Here is a 15,784-nt window from a genome sequence, read left to right on the forward strand (position 1 = left end):
CCTGGATTTGACTTAATATAAAGCAGAAACCTGAGTGCTCAGTCCATTTATATGGATGTTTGTGTGTGTGTGTGTGTGTGTGTGTGTGTATACTGTATGTGTGTGTGTGTGTGTGTGTGTGTGTGTGTGTGTGTGTGTGTGTGTGTGTGTGTGTGTGTAAACCATTGGGCAGTGGAAACCTACATGGTTGAGAAGAACATCTAAAACTCCAAACAGGTTGACCTGGGAACCTTGATCTGTATTATTGGATAAATGAATGTTGTAAACTTCTATCTAATCACTGCTAGAGACTGTTGGCATTAGTGTGTTTGTGGCTGTCTGGCTCTTGGTTTTCTATTGTACTAAATAAAACATTATAATTATTTTTACTGTCTTCTACGCCAATAGATTAATATGTTATGAGGCAAACTTGCTTCGACTTGGTAAAATGACAGTGAGCTGCTCAGAACAATTTACTGCATGGATGGTATCAGCCCCAAACATTTACCTCTTCTACTGAATATATAAATCAGAATGACCTTTATTGCCACAAACTGTGGGTTTTACATGTAGTAGGAAATTGCCTAAGGTTGAAGTCCAACAAATACTGCAGTATTTTGCACAGAAGTAGGATTCCAGGTAAATATGAGAAATTTCTCTAAACTAGTTTGCTTTATCTAAAATTTCTTTTCAACTTGCAGTGGAACATAATAAAAATAAAACAAAATAAAAGCACTGATAAAAATAACATTTTAGAACTTTGGGTGCTGAATATTTTAGTTTACTCTCAAATATAATGAGTTATTGATGTAATTAGCTAATAAAAAAACTCCTTTCTAAGTTGAAATGTGTTTTACAGCAAAGAAAACATTTATCACAGGAGATACTCGAGGACTAGGATTGGGAACTTTTGCTCTAGAGCATTACATACTGTAGCTTCTGGATTGACAGTTTGCTGGGTGAAACACAGAACCTGGGAAACAAGTTTCTTTAATTAATCCATAACCACACACATCGATGTGCCTTGTGTAGAATGTGTTCACACATTAATCTGTAACAACTGAGGACAAAGAGCCAAGTTGGATTGGAAAGTATTGTTAAAAACACACACCCTTATGCTGGCCTTTTCCCAATTGTTGCTACAAAGTTGGAAGAGCAGAATGATCTAGAATGCCTTTGTGTTTTGTTGCATTTAGATTTCTCTTCACTCTGTTTAAGGGACATAGTCCAAAACTGTTCTAGCATGACCATTCCCTTGTGCAGACTGTATGCCAAGCTTTCATCTCACTTCATTCTTACTAATGCTTGGGTGTCTGAATAGAGATAAGACCCACACGGCCACATTCTAAAATGTAGTTGAAATCCATGTATAGCAGCTAGCAGAGGACCCACTCCATATTAATGTCCATGGCTTGGGAATGACAAGTTCAGCCAGCACATTATATGGGTGTCTTGGTTTGGTCATGTAGTGTAGAGTTAATGTGTAGAATGATGGGTTAACACACACTATTAAAAATGTGTTGTTAAATCACCATTAAGGCTTTAACCACTTTTTTCAAACGTAACCATAATAATGCTGCTTGAAAATTGCTTGAAGAACTGGAAAGCAGAACATACTGTACAGTCTCTGTGTATGAATGTTTGACAACATTTAATTCATTGTACAGTATATATCCATGCTATTATTAAGAGACTGTAGGTTTCTGATAATTCTGGATCTGCTTTAACAAATGCTTATCCCATACACTGGCCTGCCTTTCTGAGAGTATTATTATCCTTGCTGTTTGGATAGCAAGGTTGGCAATCTGCTCTCATGTACACAGATTCTAGCAGGTATTGTTCTCTTCTAGGTGTGTTTATCTGCCAATAATGTTGCAAACTTTAAAACAGTATGATGACAGACTTTATGTGTATCCAAAAACACATTATATCAGCATGAATATCCCTCCTGGTGAATAAAAGCAGCAAGCCTCTCGATTTTCCACTTTTTCCACTCGTCAGCAATATGGATATTATGTTGGGCAAAGCACAAGTGAACATTCTCACTCCACTTCCTGTTTTTATCTAGGTCATGGTTTCCTGTTTTCTCTGGATCAAAAAAGAGCCCTTGCTCAAGCTTCTAAAGAGGCCAAATAGCAAAAAGCTTGATTGTGTCTCATTTACAGCGTGCAAATTTGAAATCTTTCCATATTGTCTGTTTTTTAAAAACTATGAATGCTTAATTCAAAAATATATGGGAATATGTGATCAAATCAATTGCTCATGATCCCTTGTGAGTCAAATGTCAGTAAACACATCATTAAATCTAAACCTCCTGCATTCTCTCACTTCACCCATGTTCATCACTCTCAGTGTGACTCACTCACTGTGGAAGGATGTGACACCCCAAAATAAACCTCTAAATTACGTATTCGTCTGCAGGAGGAGAACTACAGAGCCCTCAGTGTGTATTTGCAATACTACTGTTTCTGCTATACATTTAACATATTTGGGTTTGCCATCAAAATATGAATATGAGTTGACAGAATTGTTGCGTTAATTTCCTGATATTTACAGCTAGATATGTTATAACTGAGACCATCTCTGCTGTGGCTATGTGAGTGTCTGTACACCTACTCTTACATGTGTGATTAGATTTACAGAATATATTGTTGTGGAAGTTTTTGAGAAAATAAAATATCACACTTCTCGTGTAGCATCAGAGAGCTTTGGGCCCTGATCATTTAATTACATTAATATTTTATAGGCATGATTTAAACAAGATAACGTAAGAGAAAAACATCATCAATTATTGGCTTAGATACACAACGCCTGCTCATCTCCTCACCTGACTAATCTTATCCTTACCAAGGTCTACTAGAAGGTGTTTATGAGCCTGTCTCTCAACTCGTTTTCAGTTTCCTCTGTCTATCTCATATTCTACAAAAACAAAATCTTGGGTAATAACACTTTCTTGTCACAAACAACTACCAGTCACGTGCATTCATTCATTCATTCATTCATTCATTTTCTACCGCATATCCGAACGTCTCGGGTCACGGGGACCCCTTGCCTATCTCAGGCGTCATCGGGCATCAAGGCAGGATACACATAGAAGGTCCAATCCTTACAAACAGCTCCTCGGTAAAAATTTCCACCACAATATTCAGCTTTATTTATCAACCCTTTAGTAACTGTGTAAATGTTTGTCAAATAAAATGAAAGTTTCCTGGTTTTGAATTATCTTTGTTTTTGTATAAATCCAGTGCACAGACAGTGTGGAGCATAAAATGAACGATTAGGGTAAAGACTAAAAAAACAAGTGGAATTATTTTGCCTCAAAATGAATGCTCTGGGTAAAGTTAATAACAAATAACAGTAAATGTGAACACCAAATCTCCTGTCAGCCGGGGCACTTACATACAGACTCGTCTGTTCTGACTTTATATTCTGCTATTTCTTTTTTCAAGAATAAATTATTTGTCTTTCATTATCAGTATGTGTTGGCTTAATTTTTCACATGAATGGTAATAATATAAACCACCTGGTTTCACAAGGTTTTTCACTGGAGCTCTTGATCCCTGTGAACTTGCTTGAGGATGTGTTTTTTGATAGAAACTACAAAGTCTAAATGTAATAAAAATATGCAATATAAACTCGACAGTATATTCCATATATAAATATAAAGACAAATTTGCAGATTGATAAGTGAAGCCTGTTGATATCACACCAGCGTTGACCTTTAGAAACAGACATCGGGATGAAGAAACTTCCTGTTCCTCTTTAAAACAAAGTGGAAATAGAAGGAGGAGACCATCAATACATAGAAGAATCATAAATAACCGGTTCTTTATGTATATGTTGTTGTACACAGAATATTTTTCTCAGACATGACAAGCACATGATTAATGGCAGCACAGACTGAGGCTTTCTGTCATGTCTTTCTGCTTCACTACACATGGGCACACACAGACTTTAAATCTGAAGCTGTCACACTTTAACCAATCAAGTTAACTGACTTTTTTTGAACCATGTGTTTACATATTTCCGTATAAAGGGAATTCTCTTGTCTTGGTTTTGTCTCACTGAACTACTTGCACTAACCCCTGCATTGCTGACATGCTTGCTAATGAAACCACAGGGATTTCATAAACAAACGTGTCAAGCATTGAAGCAACAGATGTAAATGCCAATCAATCTCTTACAATTCAGCTTCTCTCAGGGGCTCAGGAGCACAAGGCCACTTCTTCAGAGACATTGGAGATTATCAACGGAACAGGGTTTCAACACTAACAGTACAGTAACAATACTGTTGGGACTTATTGGTATTACACATATCGTTGGTGTGTCATATGTTGTATCCAGCTGTCTATAGAGCCAGGTATAATCTAGCACTTTAAGTTTTTGTTCAACATTTTAAATATATTATTTACAAATGATTGTATAATTGGATTCCATTTAGTTATGCAGAGTTTTGAGCTTGAAGCTCATGAATCCATGCAGCACTTTCCAGTTTTATATAATGATACAGAGGGTTTTACATTTATGGTTACGGATACATTTATGGTTATGGATACATTTACAGTTAAGGTCCTTGCTCAGGGGCCCAGAAGTGGTAGCTTGGTGGCCCTGAGATTCAGCCTTCCAACCTATAAGTAGTCCAATACCTGAACCACTGAGCTACCACTGCCAGATAAAACAGCACTTGTCCTATTTCTTTATACATTCCTCATACATTTGTCAGTCACTCAGTCCATCTCTCACTGTCTCCTTTCATTTCTAAAGTCTATGAATTGTGAATAATCTTCTTGTTGTCAAGGTTCCTTGAATAATTTCCCAGTCAAAGTGCCAGAATAATAATAACTTCCAATGCACAGGATACACACTGATCATGTGAGTGTATTGAGTGCAAAAGAAGTTAATCTCCTAGTTTAATCATCTCATATTTTATATGATTTAACTTAACCCAACATAAACTGAAAGTATATACACTAGGTTCTTTAATTTCATTCTTTTATGAATATGTAATCTAGTGTAGATTCTTCTAACTGCTTAATGTCTGGTACATGCCTATGGCATGTGAATCACTGCACCGCTATCTAACAGCTACAGAACAAACTACACCTTATAATGTATGGCATCTAAACATATTTTGCTTCATCGTTGCTTCATGGCAGTGAACGCATGCGGTTGCTAATCATTTTTATGATGATGGATGGCAGTGCAGTCGCTGTGCAGTTTATAAGCAATAAACTTTAAACTTTGCATTATATAGCATTGTGAACATTGTGAAGGGAATGATAACTAGATTATTATCTGGGAACAGATCAACACAGCTTTTTCATGCAGTGTGTGTGTGCGTACGCAAGGGAAATAAGGTGTGAAAAAAGTTTGCTTCAAATTGGATGTGTATTTTATTTTAGATTGGTTAATTTACTTTATCTTGCATATTTTTACTGGTACCTTTGCCTTTTTTTATCAACACATTTTACAGTATGGACACACGGTCATGTATTTGACCTTCATGATAATTGTTTTATCTTTCTGTTAAATGACTTTAAAAACAAACTGTTGTGGTAAATTAATCAATCTGTTCAAATGCTTAGCAGAGATTATGCTTGATTAGATGTTGTCGAGGAACATCTCTTTAATCGAATATAAATATTTTCAAATAAAAAGGGTTACAACAAAGACTTTCATTCATTCACTCATTTTCTACCGCTTATCCGAACTTCTCAGGTCATGGGGAGCCTGTGCCTATCTCAGGCGTCATCGGGCCTGAGATAGGCAGGATACACCCTGGATGGCGTGCCAACCCATCGCAGGGCACACACACACACACACACACACACACACACACACACACACACACACACACACACACACACACTACGAACAATTTTCCAGAGATGCCAATCAACCTACCATGCATGTCTTTGGACTGGGGGAGGAAACCGGAGTACCCAGAGGAAACCCCCGAGGCACGGGGAGAACATGCAAACTCCACACACAAGGCGGAGGCAGGAATCGAACCTAGGAGGTGTGAGGCGAACGTGCTAACCACTAAGCCACCATGCCACCGTGGCGGCGCCGCCCCTCCCCCCAAAGACTTTATTGAACATCCTAAAAAATTGAGATGTTTGCAGATCATCTGAATCAATAGGATTGCAACCCAGACTTTTATACAGGATTATTTATTTATTTATTTCTAAACGCTGATTAACACAAACTGTTAACACACAAACTTCATCACATGTTTAAAATGCTGATATTTTATTCTTAATCATTTACAATTTCAGCATTTATAACAGCATATGACAGTGGCAAGATCATTCCTAGGCCTTTGACAGATTAAAAACATTCCTGATTGGACCTGACAGATTAGACACTAATCATACGCAGACCAAATTCTGAATCATGTAGTGTTTGGTACCAGTCATTTTAGATTTCATGTCCCAGGCACCCTAAATTTCAACATCTACTCCTCAATTAACCGATGAGCAACCCAGTTTTACATACACACCTGGCTCCAGAATGACTGGAGCCTACACAAAGACCAGATAACCCCATGCGGCTTCTCTGATTAGGGGCTCTCAACACACTCACACACACACACACACACACACACACACACACACACACACACACACACACACACACAACACAATGAGACATTCCTTTTACTAATAAAACCCGAAGATAAGGTACTCTAAGGTTCTCATTCTTATAACCCTTTTTGTAATGTGTTCTTCTTTTAAGGCTTGCCTGACTTAAAATGATTTGCTCCTTAATTTCCTGACAAGGGTGTATTTTATTCATGTGTCAGAAAACAACATTGTATTTTAAAATAAGTTATACTTTGATTAATGATCTATGTATATAATGTACCGCTGCCTTTATACCGTCATTACCCTTCATGTTTAGTATCCAAATGACCACAAAATGATCGGTTACTCATTTTTCAAGCACTGGTGTATTTTATTTGAGCACGAAAGGCGCCATACCGTCTTAATACTCCCTGGATCAAACTTTAAAGTCATCTAAAAGTTTGATAGCTAAACCACGCCCACAGACACCTGAAACAAAGGGAGTTTTTCCCTCCAAAACCTTGACCGAAGTATTGGTCATCTCCCCAAAGATGGGTGGAGTTCGCGACCTTTAAATTGTCACAAACACCACTAATCCGTGGTCAGACATCAGGAACAGCTTCAAGACGACTCCATCTTCCTTTAACGAATTTCCAGCAAGCTTCACTTCCAAGAACGACAACTGCTCTGATCTTCAGGAGAACTTGGAAGAACATCTGACCCCACCCTAACTGACTTGTCAGAGATTTCTCTGGTGCATCCGGACTCTTGTTCAGTAAGCCAATGCAAGTAACCGTTTCCTTTACCAACCAATTTAGATGCGTAATTTTAAGTAGGAATCTTTCATTGAATCTTAAGGTGAATTTAAGTTTCTGTGACGATTTCCCAGTTAGGGTGTGATTAATTTTTGAGTCTAAGCTTGCCATTTCCTTTCCTTCCTTTCTCTAGTTTCTTCTTTCCAGTCTCTTCCTCCCTTTCCCCAATTTTAATTTATTTTGTTTTATTTTATTTTCATTTTCGTTTTCCCTATTTCTTTTGTTTGTTTGTGTAGTTAGTTTTATGTTGTGTTTGTCTCATTCATTAAATGTCATAATTTTGAGCCACAGGTGATTTGTCTCTGAGTCTCGCTCACAAATTAAGGTACCTGCAACATTGGGTCTGAACTACATGCTCTATTGAGTTAATTTAATTTAAATTACGGTATACAGTAAAAGGAAAGCGAATCTTTCTTGGCCGGGAAGATACCGCATTCATAGAATTAATAAAGGTTACACGGCCTGTTCGCCGGACAAACAGACCAAATAAGCGTAACGTTAATTCCAGTACCATTCATTTCAACTTAGGTTAAAATATTTGGAAGTCACTATAACATGTTATAGTCGCTTATAAATATTTACCTTGCTTCGCGAGCCAAAATCGCTACAATCATGTTAAATATCACGATAGATAATTTTATAATGTCCCAGAACTTTCTCAAACTGCATGAGGATGAAAGAGATGTTTTTATTTCAGGTGTTTACAATATCTCTAGGAAGCACAAGTCAGTTCTTGAGCTTCTGAAAACAAACATTAAAACTTTTTATCTCATTAATGAATGAATTATCTTCTTGTGTAATGATATTAGTGGCTTTGCACTAATTAGAGGGGGGGAGAAAGAGAGAGAGAGAGAGAGTGTGTGTGTGTGTGTGTGTGTGTGTGTGTGTGTGTGTGTGTGTGTGTGTGTGTGTGTGTGTGTGTGTGCAACATTTTAGACTTCCAGGTGACAAGGTTTGATTGCCTTCTGGTGGGCAGGAGAGACAGCTGAGAATGTGGATGATTTCCCAGCATGCAACAGCAGTTGACCCACCAAAGCAACCTACACACTGTGCCGTGTACAGCATGTAGAATCTTATTTAGCTTCATCTGGTCCTACATCTTACATTTATTTTGTCCACCTGTTGTACTCCAGCTATACATGAACCTGAGCATAAACCTGAGCACATGCAATCTCAACAAATCCCTATCCATCCTGCTTTATAGTCAAGTCTGCTCAGGCATGCTCAGGTACTCACAGCCTACACTCACACACACACACACACTCACACAGACACACACACACACACACATGCTCTTGTTCTAGTGCCTTATCATTTACATGACTTGTGTTCACACCGCCATAATCTAGTGCTTGTATTTAGCTGATAAAGAAATTAACTTGCATGTTGATGTAAATGTAAATGACTAAAAATTATGTGTTGTTCATTAATACATTTAAATGTAATTGTTGCTAATCTTTTTAGTGGCTTAGTGGTTAGCACGTTTGCCTCACACCTCCAGGGTTGGATGATTGATTCCTGCCTCCGCCTTGTGTGTGTGGAGTTTGCATGTTCTCCCCGTGCCTTGGGGGTTTCCTCGGGTACTCCGGTTTCCTCCTCGGTCCAAAGACATGCATGGTAGGTTGATTGGCATTTCTGGAAAATTGTCCGTAGTGTGTGATTGCGTGAGTGAATGAGAGTGTGTGTGCCCTGCGATGGGTTGGCACTCCGTCCAAAGTGTATCCTGCCTTGATGCCCAATGACGCCTGAGATAGGCACAGGCTCCCCGTAACCCGAGTAGTTCGGATAAGCGGTAGAAAATGAGTGAGTGAGTGAGAGTTGCTGCTGTAAGAAGGAAACACTTCTGGACTTGTTGCTGTCAGAAAATAAACCACTTTGTGTTGGGTTGCATCACACACCGTCCCACTGAGTGAGTACAGAAAGAACATTTGCGGTGTCTCATTGTTTATCTTTTCCAAAGCATTTATCCTTGTCATGTCATAAAAGTATGACTGCTTCTTGTTCCATTTGAAGCTGTTTTCTTATGCTGCTGTTTCTGTCTTCCCTCTCTGTTGCCATGGTAACAATCATCCCTGGCTTGGAAGTGCGTCCCAGGTCACTTCCTGTTGTGAATCTCCCAGGGAGGCTTTTGTTTTAAACAAACCTAAACACACACTCATATGCACATACACACAAGAGGGATAAATAAACCAGTTACAGGATGTTGTGTTTTTTTTCTTGGAGACATTGGCAGCACTGCAGGGTGAAGGGTAAGTATGGAATTTCCCTGGTTTGTGCTGATGGGTTTTATTAGTCTCTGCAGCATGTCTGCAAAGAGCTCTCCAAAAGACTGATCCACACATCAGGTGAAAATCTACCGTTATTTAAATAATCATGCTGCCATCAGTATCTGTAAGTCTAGGAGAGCATTATTAGCCCTGCTCTTTGGGTGAGTACATTAAGCCTCTTATTAGCTCATGTATTTAGAATTAAGCTCTCCTCTTAACAAGATCCACTGTCCAAAGGTATCACATGAGCAGCTGTGCTTGATAAATAGTGGTGACTTCAGGCGTTCACTGCTGAAGTATATCATCTTGTTTTTGCTTACAATATGCTCATAATGAACATGGGTTCGACTTTACTCTTCTTTGTAGCTGTAATCCAAATATATGGTGTTTCCCTTTCAGGTCTGGCTCTTTACAGCATTTCCTTTCGTGTCATTTCACTTTACCATCAACACTGTGGCCAAAAGTTTGCATTGAACTGAACATTATACCAGCATGTGCTTTATGAACATAACATGCAGATTTAGTTTATCTTTATTATTATATTAATCCACTTTTCTGATAAGGCCTCCCACTAGATTTTGGAGCACAGTTGTGGGGATTTGCTTGTTCAGTCACATTTGTGAGGACCGGCACTCATGTCAGGCAGAAAGCTTCAGGTGTTCAGTGGGGTAAAGGACACTCGAGTTATTATGAGAATATGTTAACCTTTCCCTCCCATTTAACACACACTTACACACACACACACACACACACACACACACACACACACACACACACACACACACACACACACACACACACACACACACACACACACACTTGTCATTGCAGTTTTTGGCCACTAGGGGTCTGTCAGCTCACGTTCCATCTCTGTGTTATTTGTTACTAGAGGTCACATCACTGTGATGGAATTGGTTCTTCTACTATTATTATGCAGAGTAAAGTAAATAGTAAAGTCTAACCTTAGTCCTTATGAATGTATTGTATATGTGTGTTGAATGAGGGAACTGTCCTTTACTGTATACACAGCATGAGAGGTGATTGTTCTCTCTGAGCTTTACTCCTTCTCACCTGCCTCTTAAATGATCTGATCACTGTTCATTTTCTCTCTCTCTCTCCCTCTCTCTCTCTCTCTCTCTCTCTCTCTCTCTCTCTCTCTCTCTCTCTCTCTCTCTCTCTCTCTCTTATCATGTGTATTAACTGGGTGGACTGATAGCTTTATCTTCAGGGTAGGATTTGGAAATTTATTTAACTTAAAAGTAAAATTGCACTATATCATCATTACGGTTCTCTGTCTTATCTTATGCTGTAAATTACATTTCCATTAAACTCTAGTACCTTGCTCTTTACATAAGCTTGTTGTGTATATAATTGACCTGTAGTTTGATTGACCCTTTGGTACTACAATGTCATACTTTAACACAGTAATCCAATAATCTACAATACACTTAGTCAAAGTGAACAGATGTGCTCTAGTGTGTTATTATCTGAGCGCATGCCTGGTGAACTTTTTAACTATTTCAATTAACAAATATAACATCATATCTGCAGATTACTTGTATTAGTGTTCAGGTCAGGATTAGCAACTGTACTAGTGACCAGATTCGGCACAGACCTCAATAAATGTGTGTGTGTGTGTGTGTGTGTGTGTGTGTGTGTGTGTGTGTGTGTGTGTGTGTGTGTGTGTGTGTGTGTGTGTGTGTGTGTGTGTGTGTGTGTGTGTGTGAGAGAGTTGATCAGCCACACAGTGTTCTTGTTGGTTGGTTAGGTATCAGCTCCATGCTGACAGATGGCACAGGAGTCTGGTTGTAAGACAGAGCTGGCACTGGTTACAGGAAATCTCTTTCCCTGCACGTACAACTAAAAAGCCATCTTGCACCCAGGCAGAATTCATACACAGCCACTCGGTGTCCTCAGGCTCCTAGAAGTAAACATTTTACTGAATTTGTGCCAGTGCAGACCCACTACACAGCTCATCCTAAAGAGCTTTACTGAAGAAAAGAGCAGACCTGCATACTGACATGCACTGAGTATTATATTCATTTTGTGTTAAACCTAATCTAATGTGTCTGATGTGAAGATAAAGAGGAGCAGTTCTGATCTAAAAATCAGCTTGGATTCATTTTTAATATGTTTATGAATGTTTGACCCTTGATACCTGATCTACTGATTAAGGAATAAAACCATGCATGCTGTTGTTGGGAAGAACCAGTAGTGTAGTTAATCATCATGTCCCAAGTTTATTTCTACATTTTTTATTCAATCAGAGTTACAATTAATGTTGTGGGATGTCTACAAAAACATTGTTTATGGTATAGCAGCTAGAAATCTTTTTCTTTAGAAATCTTTCCCTTTAAGTTTATAAGGCAAAAGAAAGACAGCTGTGTCATGTCATCTAGAAATGGCAAATTTAAAATGCCCTCCATCCTGAAGATGTAAACACAATCCAGATATAAAAAAAACAGCTACAGATATAAAGGATAGGATAAGAATAGCTTTAATTCTTACTCTAACAAAGTGCTGATACTGAAGACTAGACACAGAAAAGAGGGGAAATAATAGCTAGAGAAATAAATGGTCTAGTATTTACTGAGATTTACAGTCACTTATGGCTGAGACAGTCGCAAACATGAACTTACTCTCAAATTATCATCCCACACATTGTTTTTCTTTTATTAACAAGTCGCTGGCAAGGACAAGATGATGCAAGACAGAGGAGAAAGTCAAACCAGAAGAGTAAGAATGAAGAGAGATTTACAGGAGAATTATATATTCCAGGATCTCCTGTGAAGAAACATCTGACTTCATGGCCAGAGAAGAGAGAGGAGCTGTGGCAGGTCAATATTTGTGCAGGAAGTTCTGATTGTAGTTCTGATGTTTTAAAAAGCACTTTCTCTTTGCAGAAAAGCAGAATTATGGCTACAGCCATAAAAGAGACGATGCACTTACGCAAAGACTCACAGAATACCAAGAAAATAATCAACTGAATGTAATTTAAAAACATTCTGCATCATAACGACATAATACACAGTTATTTTTTGCTGTTTCTAATATATAACCTCTCTTCCTGAATACACGGTTATGTCTCCACATTGCACAGGTTGCAGCTACTTTACAATTTCTGTCTCTCACGCAGAAGCCTCAGCTGGCTGAAGTTCACTCATGAAGGCAGAAGCTAGTTTATTGGCAGCTTTTAGGTTGTGAGCCTTATCTAGGGATGGGATCTTGTGTATTCACAAACGCTAAATGATTCTTTGGCTGCATTTTACACTTAAATAATCTAAAATTCTGTTTAAGGAAACAAAATATTTACCTTAGACACATCATGGCATCTGTATAGATGAGCAACTGTGAACTGTGCAGCCTTCTTTGTGTGAGCTCAAAACTATACGAAAGGTCTGTTCACACTCAATCACAAACATGTAAACTGTCGTGTTCAGCATTGTATACAGAATTTATTGCTAATTAAATATTGATTGTGTTCTCAGAATGATCAAGAATGAGAAAAAAAGAAAAACATTTATTTATTTGTTTTATATTTTCACAAAGTACACTCTGTAATATAGTCTTCTATATATCTGGATTCTACTAGGAGCCTTCAAGAGTTTAAAAGCTAATAAATTGTACATTAAAGGATATAAATGCTTATCACTGTGATGGTGACCTCAAGCTTGTGCTTTATTTGAAACTCAGTTTCCATTGTTTCTATTGAACTATATATGAGGGAAGCAATATTCTATCTTTACACCTATATATTATTATCATTGTAGTAGTGATTACTTGCTTTGCTGAATGGCTGTTATTTTCTGGGTTTATAACTGAGTCATTCCATATTATAAGAGTTTTTTTTATCTACTATCTCAGTACCTGGTCACTGTGGAGAGAAATCAGTGCTGTTGTGCTTGTAAGCTCTGGGTGTGGAGCTCAGTGCCTGAAAATGAAATATTTAGGTACTCATGGTTTTACACTTTTTCCCAAAGCAAACTAATCAGGCATTGTGTGAATTCTCATTCACAGAACCCCAGAGGAGTGAAACACATTCACAAACACACAATCTCACAAATTGAAGTGCTTTCCCGATTTATCCATGAGGCAGACAGGATGCAGATTCAGGCTTATTACATTTATCTTCATTTAAGCTGGTAATGCTACAGAGACGAGCTGTGTGTGCCTGACCATGAAATTTAAGAAGTTTGAATTGAAGTGATGAAGTGTTTTATTAACAGATGAGACTGCAGAGGCAATGAAATGCTTTTTTTATTTTTTATTTTTTATTTTTTTACTGGATTCATTTCTGTTCAATGCTGTGTATTTCATAATGTAAAATAGTTTTTTCAGCAGTGTTTGTTTCAAACTGACAGCTTTGGAATTAAAATCAAATTGCATTGTTTGTTTTGAACTGCTGAGACTTTAAGGTAGCTAAAATAAAGGAGCTGTAGACTGGTATTGGTGTTCCAGAGGACTTCCTGTGAGAAGGAGGTCATAAACAGGTTTGTGGGTTTCAGTGTTACATCACACATTCCCTTTATCTCTAAATAGTTTTGATACATAATCGACATTTATCTACATTTCTAAATGTTAACCTTGTTAAAATGTTAACCTAAAAATTTTAACAAAGGCAAATCTAAATACAGGATTGGCTCTTTGGTGTAATCCACAATTCATGAAAACATGAATACATGCTGACATTTCCTGTATACAGATTAAAATGCTACAAATATTACAACAAAAAATAAAAAATACAAGGGTTTCAAAAAAAGGGAAAAAAGGATGTGTTTAAAATACGTGTCTGAGCAGAATCCTTGCATGACCACAACTATTAGTACTGAACTTTTACTGAACTTCTTTCCTGCTAGTTTCTGCTCATTTAGCCTTTATACTTCAAGCCACAGTACAGATCTTCAACTCTAAATAAAATGCTTTTGAAAGAAAAGCACATGCCATCACATATACATCCATGGTCTTAGCATAGAACATAGCAACACAGATATTTTCAGTGCTTGTGAAACTGTTGTGTTCTTCGAAACTGAAAGGACTGGTGTGATTGGCAGTGCTGATCCAGCTGCGATAAACTTCCTGCTCTGCAGCACCATCATTACTTCCCACACAACGTACTAAGTGGCCTTGGGGTTCTGTAGAGTTTCTCACTGATTTTAAACTCTATTTATTTGAAATCCCCCTGTGTTGAGGATGTTTCCTGTACAAACTGTGTCCTAGTTTAAGTCTAAGTTATACTGAGGTTTATTGATATTCTTATTTGGACAGTAACTAGAGATTAAACACATTCACTGTACGCTGTTTGTCTGAAATCCTGACATTAAATGGCAAGATAAGTAAACACAAAATGTGAAGAAACAACCAATCAGTAAAGTCTCTATTGTCTCTGTGTTCCATCAGATGAGATGGGTTTAGTGTTCAAAGTTTATTTAATTTACTATAAAATAATATAACTTAAACACTATGTGGTTGACACTGTATGGTCTGTAACACTGTAACCTATAAAAACTGATAAACATACATGATGTAAAAACATAAATGCAGCAGCCCTCTTGAAAACATAATAAAAACCCAAAGTCTGAAGGCATGTATATATATATATAAATAATATATATTTATATATATATATATAAAATCATTCATTCATTCATTTTCTACCGCTTATCTGAACTTCTCCGGGTCACGGGGAACCTGTGCCTATCTCAGGCGTCATCGGGCATCAAAGCAGGATACACCCTGGACGGAGTGCCAACCCATCTCAGGGCACACACAAACACACTCTCATTCACTCACACAATCACGCAATCACACACTACGGACAATTTTTCCAGAGATGCCAATCAACCTACCATGCATGTCTTTGGACCAGGGGAGGAAACCCCCAAGGCACAGGGAGAACATGCAAACTCCACACACACACAAGGCGGAGGCGGGAATCGAACCCCTGACCCTGGAGGTGTGAGGCGAATGTGCTAACCACTAAGCAATCTTGCCCCTATATATAGATTATATTTTTATCTATTTTATAAGCAATCGTTCAAATGAAACAAACTGAGCCAAACCTTTAGAGACGCCAGTTCCGAATTTCAGATTTAATCTGCCGATATTTAGATTGATAAACAACTTTGAAAATGTGTTTAGTGGCAGACCATCCAGTTTT

The sequence above is a fragment of the Tachysurus fulvidraco genome, chromosome 6 (genome assembly GCF_022655615.1).
Source record: "Tachysurus fulvidraco isolate hzauxx_2018 chromosome 6, HZAU_PFXX_2.0, whole genome shotgun sequence".
Taxonomy (NCBI): Eukaryota; Metazoa; Chordata; class Actinopteri; order Siluriformes; family Bagridae; genus Tachysurus; species Tachysurus fulvidraco.